The sequence below is a fragment of the Podarcis vaucheri genome (genome assembly GCF_965113315.1).
Source record: "Podarcis vaucheri genome assembly, chromosome: Z".
Classification (NCBI taxonomy): Eukaryota; Metazoa; Chordata; class Lepidosauria; order Squamata; family Lacertidae; genus Podarcis; species Podarcis vaucheri.
The window spans coordinates 41,886,399-41,905,664 of record NC_138758.1 but is presented as its reverse complement, the minus strand read 5'-3'; the positions used below and the strand labels follow the sequence as shown (position 1 = coordinate 41,905,664).

Genomic DNA, 19,266 nt, shown 5'->3' with positions numbered 1-19,266 from the left:
ATTCTCCATCTACCAATTATGTACATAAAGATTATTCAAAATACAGTGGTACGTCGGTTTAAGAACAGTCCGGTTTAAGAACGATTTGGTTTAGAAACTCCACAAAACTGGAAATAGTGTCCCGGTTTGAGAACTTTACCTCAGTCTAAGAACAGACTCCAAACGATGAAAGGGCACCGGCAGCGGGAGGCCTCATTAGGGAAAGCATGCCTCACTTTAAGAATGGTTTTGGTTTAAGAACGGACTTCCGGAACGGATTAAGTTCGTAAACCAAGGTACCACTGTATTCAAAATATACATTCCAGGATAACATCTAGCTGTGTTTCAATATAATATCCAGCTATTGCTCAATCTGCTCAGCAGTGTTTTCCCAATCTTCAGTCCCAGTCATCACAAGTTTGTTCTTTTTTTTCCAGCCCAAAAAGTCCAAAAGGAGCCTGTTAATTAGTGCTTTTTCATCCTCCAGCAGTCTTTGTTTTCTGGGTGCTAATTAACTGGCAGATAGAAAATCCATTTCATACTTCCATTCCAGTCTCAAAAATAATTAAAAGAAAAATAATTAAAAGAAGAAGGTTTTGCTGACCCGGTGCCTTGAATTAAGGGCTATTATATTCCTCCATTCCCCCCTCAAAAAAAAGTTCACATAGAAAGCTATCTTTCAAGGTGAAGTGATTTGACCTAGCCACGCCATGACCTGCTAATTTTCTATGTGCAAGGGAGAAGGGGGTGCCACAAATTTCTCATAATGTATTGTTTGGGCTGGATACTGAATAAGCATGGAAACCAAAAAGCTCAAATCATATTAAAAATAATTTGGAGTTTGTTACCAGCAAGGTGATGGTGTCCTCTAAATTCAACTGCCAGGGATTCAACTATATATAAAATGACTAGACTGGAGTCGGGGGTGACAGAGAGGGAGAGAGACAGAGGAAGCTGTCTTATATTGAGTCAGAGTGTTGGCCCATGTAGTTCAGTATTGTTTACACTGACTGGTAGAAGCTCTTCAGGGTTGGAATAGAATCCTGAAGGTCCCTTCAAAAAGAGTATGTTGTGGTGATGGACCAATCATCCTGGGGGAAAAAAACCCTGAAGAATGACAACTCTGTCTAACTCAAACTAGTAAATTAGAACAAAGCATTCCCAATTCTCAAAAATCGTGACCAGCAAAGGGCAAACACAATTCATATTTATTTTATAACATATGGCAAACGTTTATTGAATACATAAATTGTTCAGACTGTGGCAGGAATCCACCCAGTACTCATAGGAAAATGTGGCTTGATCTCTTAGAGGAATCAAATGAAACTTGTAACACATGGTGTGATAAAAGTCTGTAGTTTTTTCAGGAAAAATTGTTTGTTGTTTACTGTGGTAACAATTGTTTTCTCAAAATTTACCTTCTGTTCCATGAAAATAAATAAAATCAGTATTTTAAAAGATGGGGGTGGGGTGGGAATAGTGAGCAGCAGTGAGTTATCAGACACAGGTTCCAGAAAACAATGGGCACAATTGCAATAATCTTCTTGACTAAGCAGTGAAGCAATTCAATTATGTTAGACTCTAGTCTTAAATAACCTTGGGGGGGGGTTGCCCCTCCAGCAGATATCATGCACATGCAGCCCACTACCAAAATCAGCACAATCACTTTTGTGATTTGTCCCCACAAAACACTTCATCACAGTTTCTTCCGATCTATTCAAAGGGCCTTTGCTGCACGATACCAAATGTAACAATCCACTGATAAATGTATCTATGTACTGGCTCACAGGAAAAACTTCAGAGATTCATATAGACATGTGAGCTCAGCTACTCAGCAGCCCCTCTGCCTGAGGGATAATCCCTGGCATCCTGATACCTGAGTGCCAGACAGGTAGACATTCCAGAAATAACAAACCCAGATGAAGACAAAAGGGTGTGATTAACTTAGCTGGGAAATGGGGAAATGTAAATATCTCTTTTGTTACACTTGATGGGTGTTTGGTGGAAGGCAGGGAGAACCATGGGAAAGGGTCCAGGATGCTCAGATTACTTCCACCAGACCTCCCCTTTCATGATGTAACCGTGATGTATGAGTGATGTAGTTTGGGGGCAGGTGTAACATGGGGATAAGCAGCTAATAAAAGTTTGGGGCTCTTTTGTTTGGGGCTTCCATCTTGTTCCATCTTGTGGCAGGTGGGAGTCCTGTCGTGACAGTCTTCAATAAAGACCAAGCCTACTGGCTGCTGTCTTGCTCTGGTATTCCTTGCCGGTGTCCTTGGTTTTTTTTGTCCAAGGGAGCCCTCAGATTTATCCATTAACAATGGCAATGTGCATGATGTTAGATACAGTAAAGGTAAAGGGACCCCTGACCATTAGGTCCAGTCGTGGCCGACTCTGGGGTTGCGGTGCTCATCTCACTTTATTGCCCGAGGGAGTCGGTGTACAGCTTCCGGGTCATGTGGCCAGCATGACTAAGCCACTTCTGGTGAACCAGAGCAGCGCACGGAAACACCGTTTACCTTCCTGCTGGAGTGGTACCTATTTATCTACTTGCACTTTGAAATGCTTTCAAACTGCTAGGTTGGCAGGAGCAGGGACCATTGCGGGGATTCGAACTGCCGACCTTCTGATCGGTAAGTCCTAGGCTCTGTGGTTTAACCCACAGTGCCACCCATGTCCCAGATACAGTACTGTACTTCAAAATGTGGCACACAAGCCCTGCTGTGTTTGTGGGCCCTCTTGCTGATTCTGCTAGGTGTGGGCCAGGATGTCTGCCTCAAAATCCTTTCCCACTATGGCTAAACAAAGATCTAAACCCGGGCCTTCCTCCTTTCTTCATCAACCCAATCCAACTCCAACACACTATCCACTGCACCACACAGAAACACTCACAAAAATCAGCTCCTAAATCAGCTCACGAAGGAGCAACACAATGTAACGTGTTGGCAGATATGATAGAACATCATCAAGGAATCACAAGCTGGTAGGAAGAGCATGTGGGGTGATTAATATATGAGCCACATTTGCCCAAACATCATATGAGAAAATGAGGCAATTGTGTGATCACCATCAGTTGTATTGTGGTTGAATTGATTCTGGCAAAAAAAAATTTCTCTGTCACTGCTAGAGGGCAGTCATGCACCACAGCAGAAAGGCTGGAGAAGAAACTATCAGCTTCGACAGAGTGAAAAATAAAATAAAAGCTGGGCTTTAGGGAAGGCAAGAGGTTCAACTGGCAAGTTTTAGAATTAAACACATACATATGCCAAGCTAAACAAAAATGTGCAGCAACAAAAGTTGCAGCCTTTGGTCACGGTGGCACATGGCAAGCACATTATGGGATTATATTTCAATCACTGGGCCAGTTTCTAAATAAACAGAAGCAAAAGCAGGAGGGATGTAGCTGGAGGGATGCTTAATGAAACAAAGAATCATTGCAGAACCAAAATGCAGGCCACTAAATATATTTACAACCTATTGTTGAAAAAATTAAGTTTTTTATTAATGTAAAATTGAAAGTACTGTACAAACAAGAAAAAATGCAATCAAAATTACAAAACATAGCAGTGCAGAGTTGTATTTCCCCAGTGCTTTCCTGGGGGGACGCAGGGGTCCTCCCTAAACGTTTTGTGAATCTAAGTTTGGCCTCATTGAGGGGGCAGTGTTTCAATATGAGTAGGAAAATGAGAGTACCCCTTAAAAAATTTTCTTTAGAAAAAAGCTCTGTAATTCCCAATAAAGAGAGAGCATATAATGTAGAAAAGTAAGAGCAGAAAAAACACATCATGAACGCCAAACTTTGGTTGAGGAAAAGTTTTGTACAGTATGTCTGAATTTGGCACGTGAAGAAATGAAATCCCACCGAATGGCGTAGAGATTGGGCAGCCTTATACTGCAATCCTAAACATTTTTGCTTAGAACTATGCCCTACTGAGCTCAATAGGATTTCCTGTCTGGTAGGTTCCTGGTTTTTCTCAGTTTCCGTTGTTGTTTCCTGCCTTTTTCCCTGACAGGGACTCAAGGCAGTTTACAGCTAATTTTTTATTTAATTCAATTTATCTGTTGAAGGTGTTCTACATGATCCCTTCCCTCACACATTTTTTTCTTTACAACAACCCTGTGAGGTTAAGCTGAGAGGTTGTAATTGGCTCAAGGCGGCAGATGTATACATGTATATGACACCTATGTGTGTGGCGAGATCAAATGTGGGAGAAGCTTTCTGGTGTAGAATAGAACGTCTCTATTTTAATTGGGATGGTGACAGCAGCCACGAAATTAAAAGACGCATCTTAAAAAGCAGAGACATCACCTTGCCATCAAAGGTCCGTATAGTTAAAGCTCTGGTTTTCCCAGTAGTGATGTATGGAAGTGAGAGCTGGACCATCAAGAAGGCTGATCGCCGAAGAATTGATGCTTTTGAATTATGGTGCTGGAGGAGACTCTTGAGAGTCCCATGGACTGCAAGAAGATCAAACCTATCCATTCTTAGGGAAATCAGCCCTGAGTGCTCACTGGAAGGACAGATCGTGAAGCTGAGGCTCCAGTAGTTTGTCTACCTCATGAGAAGAGAAGACTCCCTGGAAAAGACCCTGATGTTGGGAAAGATGGAGGGCACAAGGAGAAGGGGACGACAGAGGATGAGATGGTTGGACAGTGTTCTCGAAGCTACTAGCATGAGTTTGACCAAACTGAGGGAGGCAGTGGAAGACAGGAGTGGCTGGCAGGCTCTGGTCCAGGGGGCCACGAAGAGTCGGACACGAATAAACGACTAAACAACAACAACAATTTTCATTGGAGAACAGTTGGAGGGTACGCAATTGCTGGAGATCTTGAACAGGAGAGTGCTATTGTGTTCCTCCTCTGCTGACTGGCATGCTGAGAGCAGGTTGTTGGACTGGATGGACCATTGGCCTTATCCAGCAGGACTCTTCTTAAGCTCTTACACTGCATAAAAGTTTTTATTGCTCTTAATATTGCCAAGGTGAAACAAAGACAGCTTTCAAAGGTATTCTGTCTTGATAAGAACATATCCTTTGTCTCAAAAAGCACTGGACTGATGCAGCCACTATTGTGTTCCTTAGGGCATGGCTTCAGCCTTTAGTCTATCAGTTTTTATTTTTTATGAGACACATACACACCTTCAAAAGACTAGGAGGAGGAGGTGGAAGGCTGAGCCTTCAGCAAACACAGCACAGTGGAAAATATCTCCACTAGGCTGAACAGGATTAAAATCCTGAACAGATTTACAAGAGTGGAACAGAAAAGGCCAGTGGAATGGTTCCATGCAACCAGATTCAATGCATGTTTTCTTGGAAGTAAGTTCCACACTGCAGTCAATTCCATTCCTCATGTTCTCAATCTTAAATTCAGTTTGCATTTTTGCAGCAATTTGCAAGTTTCTTCTTAAAAATTTGCATCAGAATTAACTAGCATTTTCATGTAAACACATTTTTATATACACGTTTGACTAATATACATCTTTTTGCAAACATTTTTCCTAATACAATGTATATTTATATGCTATTTTCACCAATATATGCATTCCTATGCAATTTTCTCTTAATATGTCTCTTTATATGTACCACACTCTTTTGCATTGCCAAATTTGGGAAAATGCATAGTTTGAAGGACAGCCATGTCAGTTCACACATTGATTTGAGAAGTACAACCATAGCTGTCAAGTGTCCCTTATTTGAAGGGACAGTCCCTTATTCCAGCACCATGTCCCGCTGCTGTCCCTTATTGATGGATGTCCCTTAAATGTCCCTTAAATGATGTCCCTTAAATTTCAAAGGAAGCAGCTCCTCTCCCTCCCTCCTTGCTTGGCTGCGTTGCTCACCCAATAAGAAGTCTAAGAACGACTGGGGGGGTGGAGCTTGCATGCCTTGTGTGTGGCTAGTTAATGCAAGCTGAGGGTTTTTTTGAATGCTGGACGTCATTTTGTTGCACGTGCTGCTGCAAACTTTGCAGTGCAAAGCCAGTCCGGGGAGCCATCTTAAGTTGAGGCTGCATAGGCCTTGTGGTGCGTGTGATTCAGATTCTATTCAGTTGAACCTCTGGTTACAAAGTTGGTTGGACAGTGTTCTCGAAGCTACCAGCATGAGTTTGACCAGACTGCAGGAGGACAGGAAGACTGGAGTGCCTGGAACAGGTGAGGCTGCAGCTCCCTTATTTTGGCTGCTGGTCCCTTATTTTCAAATCTGTAAGTTGACAGCTATGAGTACAAATCAGGTAGTTTCTCATTAAAATGAAAACAAAATCAAATTTCTCCCCCATCTGGATGCAGAGGAGAGATGGGAGGCACCAGTTGGGGAACCCCAAGAGAAAAAGGCTCAGAGCCGGGGATGGGACAATGGCTTTTGTAATTCCAGGACTGTCCCTGGGAAATAGTCCCCAGTGCATATGAGCCACCACTGAGTGCCTGAGGCAACTATGAGGAAGTGGTATATATATGTGATGAAAGAGCTAGACATATGGAAAATTCTTTTAAACACACAGAAAATGTTAGGCCCTCATCAAACCACTTCCCTCTCCTTCAATTGCTTGCTGATGGGTTTCTTGGTGCTATCAACTACACTGCATAAGTCTTGTGGTTTCTAGAAACCTTCACCTGTTGCTAATCTTTGTTTCTGTTTGTTTCCTTGCTTGAGATGCAACTCAAATCTTTCCACCTCTCTCCAATGTCGTTTTTACTAACCCTGACAATTACCATGGGGGGGACTCCATTGCTTAAATAGGATGCACAAGTGAGTTTCAGCAATACTAACAAATTCAAACCCAGACCTGTTATGGCATCACCATGTTTTTAGCTGTTTGTGGCAATAGACTATGCTGTTGATTTAAATTGTTGCTTAGGCTTGAATCAGCATAGTAGTTTCCCATCCTAGAAATTGACTCTGCTTCATTGGAGGTTTTTAACAGAGGTTGGATGGCCATCAGTCATGGATGCTTTGGTTGCGATTCTTGCATTTGCAAAGATTTGGACTACCGTAGATGACTCTAGAGGTCTCTTCTAAGACTACATTCTATGAATAGTGCACTAGAAAGAAGAAACAATAATTCAAAGGACTTGGGTGTGTTGTTATTCACTCACTAAACAAAGCCCTCTCCCATTTCCATTTGGGTTTAAACTATACTTAAAGCCTGAATTTTCTATCTAAGTCAGCTCAGAACCCTATCAGGAACCCCTCTTAGCTCCACTGTGATTTGGAGGACCACTCCTCACTTTGCTGGCTCACAGACCAAAGAATGGGTGCGAGACTGTTGCCTTCCTGGCATAGGATTCTGAAGAGGGGAGCTTAACTCTTGGAAAAGGCACAGATCTCAAATCACTGTCTTTGTGTTCCGCTTGCTCCAAGATCACATGTAAAGGTAAAAGGACCCCTGATCATTAGGTCCAGTCGCAGACAACTCCGGAGTTGCGGCACTCATCTCGCTTTATTGGCCGAGGGAGCCGGCATACAGCTTCCGGGTGGTCATGTGGCCAGCATGACTAAGCCGCTTCTGGCGAACCAGAGCAGTGCACAGAAACACCGTTTACCTTGCCGCTGGAGCATGCTTTCGAACTGCTAAGTTGGCAGGAGCAGGGACCGAGCAATGGGAGCTCACCCCGTTGCGGGTATTCGAACCGCTGACCTTCTGTTCGGCAAGTCCTAGGCTCTGTGGTTTAACCCACAGCGCCACCCGCGTCCTATTGATCACATGTACTCATCCCCTATTTTTATTTTTTTCCGTGTGAATCTGTCACAAATTGCTGCACTCACTCTCCATACTTTTGGCATAATTAGGGATCCCTTTTTCTCTATAATCAAGGTGTGTGTTGATGTAAACAAAATCTGCTCCTTTTCCCTTATGGGGTATCCAAGAGCCCATGTAGAGTCCTTAAGTGGGTTACCTATTGGTAGGTGAAAATAACAGAGACCAATCAGAGAATATTAAATAGTAAGTCTGATCTTTATTAAAGCTGTTGCAACAGGGTCCTCACTCACCACATGCAGGAGGAAGGAGGAACCCAGAACAATGGTGTGCAAGCCCTTATATAGACTTTTGTAGCTCAAGACCATCCCCAAAAACCTCATACATACATCACAGAAAGAGGTGGTCTAGAACAGAAATCCTGTCTGCCAGGATACCTGACAATGGCCAGTGATTGCTCACTTGGGCAGCCTGGCCATCTTTTGTGATGGTAAATACTTTAATTCCTGAATCCAGGTCACAGGCTCCCCCTATTCATACACAAAGATGCCCTAAAGACCAGTAAGCAAAGTACAATGGAGAGGCTTTCCCATTTCCTTCCTCCTTGCAGAGAAACATTTGAGGTCAATTTGGGAGCGTCAAAATGGTTTCAGGATTGTTCTCCTGTACTATTTCAGACAAGTCATTTACAAACTTATGTATTTGTTTGCCTTGTAAATTTATGAACATTTAATTCACAGTCATACCTCGGGTTGCGAACGTGATCTGTGCAGGAGGCACATTTGCAACCTGCAGCATTTGCAGCTTGAAGCACCACGTCTGCGCACACATGTGATGCAATTCAGTGCTTCTGTGCACATTGTCATTTTGTGCTTTTGCGCATGCACGAGCACCGAAACCCGGAAGTAACCTGGTACTTACAGGTTCTGGTACTTCCGGGTTCAGCATGGTCCACAACCCAAAAACGCACAACCTGCAGCGTTCGTAACTCGAGGTATGACTGTATATATTTGAGACCTTAAATTCTTATTACAGTGTATATACTGAATGATTATTTGATGCCTGCATATTTGCACCCTTGATGTCAGAAGCAGCACATGAATATTCTGTCTCTTTTCATTTCTGTGTGATAAACCAAACTTTTTCTAAGGTATACATGTGTTTTTAATTGATGGGTAGCCTGGCTCTACACAAAAGATTGTACCCTTCTTAGAACTATATGTACATTGAGTTCACATGTTAAGTGGATATATACCTCATAACACATCCTCCCCCATCTAATAAATACATATTTATTACATATATAGCACATCTTTCCTCCAGTGAACACACAGGGTTCTCCACCTTCCCATTTTCTCCTCACAACAACCCTGTGAGGATGGTTAGATGATGATTGGTACAGTAGAAGTATATCCAATGAGCTTTAGAGCAGAGTAGTGATATGAACCTTGGTCCCCAAGGTGCTGGTACAACCACTATGGCACACTATCCCTCTGTCTTTAGAGGAGAGGGGAGGATAATGCTTAATGGATCTGATAAATTGTTTTCTTCCAGTCCACTAAAATTTAAGACATAATATATCTGTTTGTATTAAAGATGCAAGAAACCTCTCTGTTCTTTTTGCAGTTCCAGATTAATTAACATTCATGCATGGACCAGATCTGGACCAGCTTAGCTGCAGCAAACTGGGCCTATTTGTGATGAGGATTCTTGAGATCATAAATGTATACATAGTAATGAAATCGTGTCCTCAGTTCATGCCCCAGAACTCAAATCATGTGGTTCAGTATCCAAAATATTCCAAATGATTTAAAAAAAACAACAACACACCTTTGCTGCCAACATAGTGGGTTGTACATCACACTTAAATTAAACTATGGTTTAAAGGTATATGCCCAGAATTCTAGGAATTGTGTAAGTGGCAGATTTATTTTCAACCCTCTTCCAATTATGGCCTACTCCTATACATAAGCATACCAAACTATTTTAGACATTTCTTTTGTCCTGCTTAGCAAAATCACATGGAAGGGTTGCCAACTATTTTGTCTAGCACAGCGCCTCTCCCTTCAACAGCCAGAGCTTTTCCTGGGGAACCTGCACTGGGAGACCTTACACCAGCTGGATTTCTGCCCTCTGCTGCTAGCCACTCTGCCCCATGTCCTGCAATCTGAAAATAGATAGTGCAGCAAGATAGTGAACTGTGCCAACACCACATCCAATTTGTCTCAAAGCTGCCTGCAAGAGATTCCTCACCCCAAGAAAACAGATGCTTGCATAACTATTCTGAGAGAGGTGCATCAATCAGATCCTGGGTCAAAACTGTAATAAACACATAAAAAAATAAATTAAAAAAAATATTGCCTTTAATAAGATAGCACATTTCACTCAGAAGTACTATACACCCAGCTGAGCTGGTGGTACTTATTCTCCCTAGTAAGTGGGCACAGGCAGTTCCATTCTTACTTGGAAGGCCCAATTAACTCAGCTGAGGACACACCAGATGCTGAGTGCCATGCGCCATGTACCTCTCTTTTGTACATGTATGATGCTGGTTTGGCTACATAAGGAACCACCTCTGGAGAACTGAGTTTGCTGTTAGTATAAATAGGGATGCTAAATGGAACCTCCACAGTCAGAGGCTGCCTACCTTTGTACCAGACACTTGGACAAAAGAAAAAAGGAGGAACACAGAAAGCTGTCCTACTGAGTCACACCACTGATCCCATCATGCTCAGTATTGTCTACAGGTGAGAGGCAGCCGCTTTTCTTGGGGTGGCTTTTCTTTCAGGGATGGCTAGTTTCCAGCCCAAGGCCAGAGATTGAACCTGTTACCTTCTGCATGCAAACCACATGCTCTGCCCCTGTAGGCCACCCGAGGACCAGAATCACTGAAATTGAGTAGGAGGGAATCCAAGGGGTCGTCAAAGCTAGTCTGAAGGAGCGTCTCCACCCCCATCATTCTGCCCGGACTTTGAGGTCCAGTGTTGAGGGCCTTCTGGCGGTTCCCTCCCTGCGAGAAGCCAAGTTACAGGGAACCAGGTAGAGGGCCTTCTAAGTGGTGGCACCAGTCCTGTGGAATACCCTCCCACCAGATGTCAAAGAGAAAAATAACTACCAAACTTTTAGAAGACATCTGAAGGCAGCCCTGTTTAGGGAAACCTGTTAATGTTTAATAGGTTGTTGTATTTTAGTGTTTTGTTGGAAGCCGCTCAGAGTGGCTGGGGAAACCTAGCCAGATGGGCGGGGTATAAATAATAAATTATTATTATTATTACTGAGTTCCGGAGCGGGTGGGGAAAGGGAGACGCTTTGCTGGACTAGACGGCTCTGACTCTTAGGGCTCTCTCGTCGCCACGTCTCTCCCGCCCACATGCCCCTTCCGAAAGATCAGCTACCAGACGCTCAGGACCAGCTCTCTGCAACACCAAAATGCTCCACCCCTAAGCGCTTCTGAGTGGCCTGTGGGTCTTCAATGCGCTGGGCGGGGCGCACAGAGGCAAAGGAGGCGGAAGATGCCCTGCCCCTCCCAGCCCAGCCCAGCGCTCCCTTCCTCCCTCCCTCGCTCCCTCTTTTCTTCTTCTCTTCTTCCTCTCAGCTGAGCTCAGTTCGGACCGGCCCACTCGTATCTTACTTCGGTGGGTTGGAATCAGCTTGAGCTCCTTTTTGCTTTTCCATTGCAACCCCAGGTAAGACCCCTGAGCAGGCCGCTTGGAAGGGAGAAAGAGAGGGAGGGGGCGGAGACGAGCGCAACAGATCCGGGTTTTGGGGGTCCCCCTCCTCCTCCTTTCCCCTCCTCCGGGCGATCTGACGTGTCGGTCCCTCCCCTCTGGGTATGGGAGATGCTCTTGATGGGGTGGGAATTATGTGGGTTGGGGGCGCGATCTTGCTACTTTGGGGAGGCTTGGGTCCAGGTTCGAGCTGGACCCGCAACTTGGAATAAATCATCAAGGCTTTGACCAAAGAGCCCCTTAAAAGCGAACAGATTTATTGCGGTATAGAGTTTTCGCGGACTCCCACGGTCCGTGAGAACCAGAAGTTTAGGGAGTCGGCGTGTACTAGGCAGGGAAGAGGCAGAGTGGAGGGTGGGGGTGTGTGCGCTATACGCTTGGGGGGGGGGCGTTGATACGTGGATTGGGATGGTCGTTGTTTGCAGGATTTCCAGTTTAGCTCTCTCTTGATATGGGTCTCTCTCTCACACACACAGCTGGGTCACCTGCTCCTTCATCACACGCAGCTCCTTAGCTTATCTGCAACACTTGTTGAGGCTTCTGTGAAACAATCTGGGGCTGTCAAAAGGGTGCTGGGAGGCTAGGAGGAGCGGCCAATCAAATCGCTCCCTCTGAGGTTTGAGCCCGTAGGATACAAGTTGCTCTTTGATGAAATGTAGAGATCCTTGGTGTTCCGTGGGGACTCAGAATTGGACCAAAACATTTTCTTTTCTTTTCTTTTCTTTTCTTTTCTTTTCTTTCTATCTCTTTTCTCTTCCTCCTCCTTTCTGTTTCTTTTTATCTCCCTCACACAAGACTTCGCCACAAGAAGGAAGGAAGTAAAGTTATTCTTCCTTTCTCCTCATACGAGAACCAAGAGCTGTCCTGTGAAGCACTGGGGAAGAGGCGACATAATAGAAGTATATAAAATGATGCATGGTGTGGAGAATGTAGACACAGAAAAGTTTTCCTCCAGCTCTCATAGCACTCTCAGCAATGAAGCTGAGTTCAGGACAGATGAAAGGAAGTCCTTCTTCACAAAGCACATAGTTAAACTATGGAACTCATTCCCACTGGAAAAAGTGATGGCCACCAACATGGCTAGCTTTAAAAGAAGATTAGACCAGTGGTTCCCAAATTGTTCCCTCATCACTTAAAAATCACTGAGGGTCTTGGTGGACCACTTAATGAATTTTCTGCCCATTATAGCAGTTGCAATGTGTTGGGCTAGATGCCAAATTATCATCTTCTTCTTTTATTTCCTTCACACTGCTATTTGGCTGCATTTTATGGAATTCTAATTGTAATACAATAAAATAAAATGCAAGAAACAGAAGAAGCAGTAAAAATTACATGTACAGTGGTACCTCGGGTTAGTACTTAATTCATTCCGGAGGTCCGTTTTTAACCCAAAACTGTTCTTAACCTGAAGCACCACTTTAGCTAATGGGGCCTCCTGCTGCCGCTGTGCCGACAACATGCAATTTCTGTTCTCATCCTGAAGCAAAGTTCTTAACCTGAGGTACTATTTCTGGGTTGGAGGAGTCTGTAACCTGAAGCGTCTGTAACCCGAGGTACCACTGTAAAAGTTGGTGTGAATATGTAATGCGGTGGGTGTTCCATCTCCTGTCTTCAACCTGCAAAACCAGAATCATGTTGGGGAGCTCCTGAGCAAACCTTGCAGGCAAGAGTTTGGGAACCCTTAGAATAATAATAATAATAATAATAATAATAATAATAATAATAATTTATTATTTATACCCCGCCCATCTGGCTGGGTTTCCCCAGCCACTCTGGGCGGCTTCCAAAAGAATATTAAAATACTATGATACATCAAACATTAAAAGCTTCCCTAAACAGGGCTGCCTTCAGATGTTTTCTAAAAGTTTGGTAGTTGTTGTTCTCTCTGACATCTGGTGGGATAGATGCATGGGGGAATAAGGCTATTGATGGCTACTAGCCACAATGGCTATGTTCAGCTTCCACGGTTGGGAGGCAGTCAGCTTCCAAATGCCAGTTGCTAAGACCTGCAAGTGAGGAGAGTGCTATTGCATTCAGGTCCTGCTTGCGGGCTTCCCAGAAACATCTGGTTGGCCACTGTGAGAACAGGATGGTGGACTACATGGACCACTAGCCTTATCCAGCAGGGCTCTTATGTTCCACTCCAATGTTAGAGGCAGTATACTTCTGATTACCAGTTGCAGGGAACCACAGGAGGGGAGAGTGCTGTTGCACTCAGGTTGTCACTGTGAGAACAGGGTGATGGACTAGATGAGCCACTGTCCAGGTGCAGCAGGTCTTTCTTGTGTTCTGTCTTGTGTTCTTTCCTACCCTTCCTACTACTATCCTTATTTTTAAGAAAAGAAAGAGGGAGGAGGGAGGGAGAAGAAACTGGATGTCCAGATTCAAAGACAGATGTCCTCTATCCAAGTTCCTTAATTCTTATTTACTCACCTTGAAAATAATCTGGTTGAAAGGCAGGTAAACCCCCCCCACACACATTCAATAAGAAAATAAATACTTGTGTAGAAGAATGCATTCTGATACAGCTGTCACAGTTAAAGAAAGCTTAGATGAGTCATTTATTATTATGCTCAGGACAGGTTACAACAATTAAAGCACAATTTTAAAAACAGTTGAAAACAACTTACAATCACAGAAATAAGGCAGGTGCTGAAAATATGCAGCCTGGGTGTCAAAAGCCAGGGCAAAGAGCTTAGTTTTAGTGAATGAATTGACTGTATGAATTTGCATAGCCAAAAAAAAGCACTCATTTTTTCTTAAAAAGAGAAAAAACTTTTTTTCCCAAGAACTTGTTTTTTGAAAAACAAAATCACAATTTCCTTATTTTTAGAAGGTGCAATGCACAAGTTTTGCTTGGGGATGAAAAAGTGTCTTAGGTCTGAAAAGACCGGAGAACTAGATGTATGGGCATTTGTGGGATCATCATGCTCTAAACAGCTTAGTTTGTACTGAATTGTATTAATATTATTATTTATTATTATTAATCTTCCTATGCTGTTGTGTTTTTGATACTACAGGGGTTGTCATGTTTGTTAGTGTCTTGATGTTTTTATTGTGAGGCACTTTGAGCTCATCGCTATTGTTGGAAAAGCAGGGTACAGATATTACATTAAACAAATCATCCAAATTGGGTACAACAACGCTGTGTTGTGCTGTGCTGACATTACCCATGCACTCTAGCCACAGCCTTGCCCTATGTAATATAGGTATAATAATGGAAAATTCTGTCTGCATGGACATGCTGGCAGGGTCATTTGATAAATGGGGGAGGGATAACATTTTTTTGTATGAAAGAACACCTCAGTTTGAAATATCATGAACTCCGGTTGTTGTTTTGCTACTCCTTTGTTTTTTGAAACTGTACCCCCCATTACCGCTGTATCCACCCCACCCCTAAAAAAAAATAATCCTGGATACTTGAACTGTTTTGTACAGGGCAGTGATCACTTTTCCAGCACGGGAGACGAGCATAAAAGCCTCAAAAGCAAACCAAGAAGTTCCTTCTCTAGAGTGTAGAAGACAATGGGTGTTTCACCCTAGCTAGCCAGATCCCCTTTCTTAAATGTCACTCATTGTTCAGACTTAATTCACCAGCTGAAAACACTGTTGAGATAGTAGCTGCAGTGGAGGTTGGCCCATTCAGGCCAATGGGGCAGTGCTCTACCAACCTTGGTCTGCTCTCTGCTGCTCCCCCCCCCACTCACCTGCCCTCCTTCCTGATAAGAACCAGTCCAGGGAGTGGCATTGGCTGTCAGCTTCCTCTTCCACCACCACTTCCTCCCCATTTGCAAAGCTCAATGGGAAAGAGGATGGGGACAAAGCTAAGATGAGTTGACTCTGCCTGTCATTGGCTTTGGCACTGCCTAATGTTTGGGCTTCCAGTCTTCTGGCCCACCAGTCACAATGGGTGCCAGCCATCACTGAGTAACTGGCTAATTTTGTGCAAAAGAAAAAGGAGAGCATCGTCTGTGTGTTTTGCCTCATATCTCAGGTTTTACTGCTAGAAATTTACATTAAAAATAGAAAAGCCAGCTAGCTAGGAATTTAGGGATTATGGAACATACATGGGGATTGGGGGAGCAATTGCTCCGCTTGCCCACTCCAACAGACACCCATGAGTGTAATCTTCCTTGCCTCCTTCCACCCCCTTTCCCATTCTGGGCAATCTCATGGGGGGGTGACATGCCAGTGATGGGAAAGACCAGAGGTAAAAGTGGACAGAGCAATGGATGCAAATTTTGCCTTTTTACAAGTATATTAGTTTTATGCATGTTCGTGTACCCCTCTCTGTCTTCCAAGGGGCAAGGGGCATTTGCAGAGTTCCAAGGACACTTTTAAAAGCACCCAAGCAGAATGTGAAGCAGGGCCAGTAGGGAGGGTGACTGAGGAGGGCATGTGGCCTGGGGAGAGACCCAAGGGCTCTAGGTTCCCAGTCACATCCCTAAAAGTGGATCTCTGAATCCCCAAAGATCAATAATAACTTTGTTATATTCACTATTAGAAAGGGGGGCTTTGAATACAAAGCAGAAAAAGTTGGGGGAACTTCTAAATTAAGAACTCACAGAAAGCTTTTTTAAAAATGTGAGCTGAAAGCTGAGACACAGTCTGGGGTGCCACACCTTTCTGGAAGGGAAGGTTTTGTGAATTAACGACTTCCTAATGTTAAATCAATGCTGATAATTTGTGCAAAAATTGTGTGTTTTATGGCTGCCACAAGGCTAAATAGCAACTGGATACCTCTCTTTATTAAGTAAACCTGCAGCCTTTCCTGCTGCTGCTGCTGTGCATTTAAAGACAGCATGAAATCCAGTGCAAGACATAGAAATAACCAGTCTGATCAAGCTGGTGGCCATACGCGCATGGAAGTTTTCTTCCATACATCCGTCTGTGGATGCCCAAATGTGTGTGATCATGGTGGTTCCTCTTCCTGATCCAGCTGCCAGGCTGCACACAACAAATAACTCTGTAAAAAGCAGTCATAGTCAGTGGAAAGTAGTGCATTGGAGTGAATGGGGCAGTGCCCCACCAACCTCAGTCTATCCTCAGCCAACCTCCCCACTTACAGTGGTACCTCGCAAGACGAATGCCTCGCAAGACGGAAAACTCGCAAGACGAAAGGGTTTTTGGTTTTTTGAGTTGCTTCGCAAGACGATTTTCCCTATGGGCTTGCTTCGCAAGACGAAAACGTCTTGCAAGTTTGTTTCCTTTTTCTTAAAACCGTTAATACAGTGGCGACTTGACTTTGAGGAGCAACTCATAGCACGCGGTGTGGTAGCCTTTTTTGAGGTTTTTGAAGACTTTGGTGATTTTCGAAGCTTTCCCAAAACTTTTCCGAAACCGTGCTTCGCAAGACGAAAAAACCCGCAAGATGAAAAAACTCGCGGAACGAATTAATTTCGTCTTGCGAGGCACCACTGTACCTGCCTTCTTACTTACATCCAATGCAGAGAGTGGCCTGGCTGCCATCTTCCTCCACCTTAGGCTCAGTGTCACCCCTTGTAGAACTCTTTAGGGAGGAAGATGAATGCTCTGCCTGCCATTGGCCTCTCTGCTGTCTGCCCAATGGGCACCAGACACCACAGGTAATAACACCAATCAGGAGTTGGGGAGGGGGCTTGAGCTACAGTGGTGCCTCGCAAGACGAAATTAATTCGTTCCGCGAGTTTTTTCATCTTGCGGTTTTTTCTGTCTTGCAAAGCACAGTGTCGGGAAAGTTTTGGAAAAGCTTCGAAAATCACCAAAGTCTTCAAAAACCTCAAAAAAGGCTACCACACCGCATTCTATGAGTTGCTCCTCAAAGTCAAGTCGCAACTGTATTAACGGTTTTAAGAAAAAGGAAACAAACTTGCAAGACGTTTCCGTTTTGCAAAGCAAGCCCATAGGGAAAATCGTCTTGCGAAGCAACTCAAAAAACCAAAAACCCTTTCGTCTTGCGAGTTTTCCGTCTTGCGAGGCACCACTGTAATTCTGCCATTCCCCACTCAACCAAAGGCCAGCACAATTGCTGCTTTATCTGATGGAAATGGGCCAGCCCATGTTTCAGGTTCTGATTGGAGAAAAGCAGGGCGCCAGCAACTGGTGGCCATGGCAGCTGCAGTATCGCCCGCCTCTTATTCTGTACAGTTGTCTCCTGTGCAACAGGAGTTTTGCGTTTCAAATCCATTTGCAAGTCCAGTCCTGAGGTCTGTTGCACAAGTGAATCCTGATGGTGCCTGAAGTGGAGTAGCACTGCATCCACACCAACAGACTCCCCCCCCCCTCTGCATGCACACAGGCAAAACACAAAAATAAACTCTTTAAAAAGCAACAAGGAACGCCATGGTCCATGGCTTAAATAGATACAGAAAACTAACTATAAAGGGATGCAGGTGGCGCTGTGGGTTAAACCACAGAGCCTAGGACTTGCCGATCAGAAGGTCGGCGGTTCAAATCCCCGTGATGGGGTGAGCTCCCATTGCTTGGTCCCTGCTCCTGCCAACCTAGCAGTTCGAAAGCACAAAGTGCAAGTAGATAAATAGGTACCACTCTGGCGGGAAGGTAAACGGCGTTTCCGTGCACTGCTCTGGTTCACCAGAAGCGGCTTAGTCATGCTGGCCACATGACCCGGAAGCTGTGCACCGGCTCCCTCGGCCAGTAAAGCGAGATAAGCACTGCAACCCCAGAGTTGGTCATGACTGGACCTAATGGTCAGGGGTCCCTTTACCTTTACTAACTATAAATTAGAAGCTACTGTAGAAATCACCAGTGTTCCCATGGGCACAGTGGGAATCCCCACTACCTCTTTGATGTGAAGTACTTTCCTTTTTCTCCCTCCAAAGGTACATAGAGCGGCAGGAGGAAGTTGGAAGAATGACTCTCTTTCCCACTTCCTCTTTCCACTCTATGCGGTTTTGAAGGCATTGTTATGTCTGCTGGATCCAACTTTTATGCATGTCCCATGCAAAAGCAAAGCATAGCATGTGCACACATACGTTTTCTCTTGTCTGTCACCAGGGCTGGGGTGCAAGGCAGGAGAGAAAGAAGTGACCGGTGGAGGGGAGGGAGTGTTTACAGTATTTGCTCAAAAATCAAATTGTGCCCATAACCTAAATAGATTGGTGGCTCTTGAGTGACATCTGTTGCTGCAGATGCTCAGACGCTTCACATACAGGAATGTGATTCTAGTCCATGGAGCCCGGATCCAACCCAATTGCCTTCTAAATCCAGCCCGCGAATGGTCCGGGAATCAGCGTGTTTTTAGATGAGTAGAATGTGCCCTTTTATTTAAAATGCATCTCTGGGTTATTTGTGGGGCATAGGAATTCGTTCGTCCCCCCAAATATAGTCCGGCCCCCCACAAGGTCTGAGGGACAGTGGACCGGCCCCCTGCTGAAAAGGTTTGCTGACCCCTGTCTAGTCCTTGTGATCACATACATTTGAGTGTTTGGGCTTAAACTGCTTTGTGAATTTAGTGAAGAGAAACATGTTCCATAGGATGTGTAGATGTACGTGTGTGTGTGTGTGTAATTACACCAGGTATCCAGTTTCTCTCATTACACCAATGACTTTTCATTTGGGGGAGGGGATTGGATTGATACCCAAAATATCATACAGTCCACCCCCTTTTATTCAAATATATGAAAACATCGTCAGTAGGAACCCATTCAGTCTTCTCTTAAATGTTTGCAGGGCTAGTTCCCCCTATGAGTCCTATCCAGCCAAATCCTCAAGAAGAGGAAGGAGAGAGAGAGAGAGAGAATATGAGTCATTGCTGCTTGTAATTTGCACTCCCACCCACCTCAAGGCTTATTATAGAAGGGGGTTCCTGATCACTGGCAGGCTGAAATCACCAGCCACTGTTAATGGGAGAGACAGGAAAACA

General features: G+C 44.3%; 1 protein-coding gene across 1 annotated transcript in view; it reads left to right on the top strand.

Annotated features, from left to right (window-relative positions):
• Positions 1-11,201: 11,201 nt before the first annotated feature.
• The window catches only part of GSN (gelsolin), a 62,004-nt gene continuing 53,939 nt past the window's right edge, over positions 11,202-19,266 (top strand). Inside the window, exon 1 of the mRNA XM_082207690.1 lies at positions 11,202-11,360. The gene's annotated coding sequence lies outside the window, so the exon portion shown is untranslated. The remainder of the gene's footprint in view (positions 11,361-19,266) is intronic.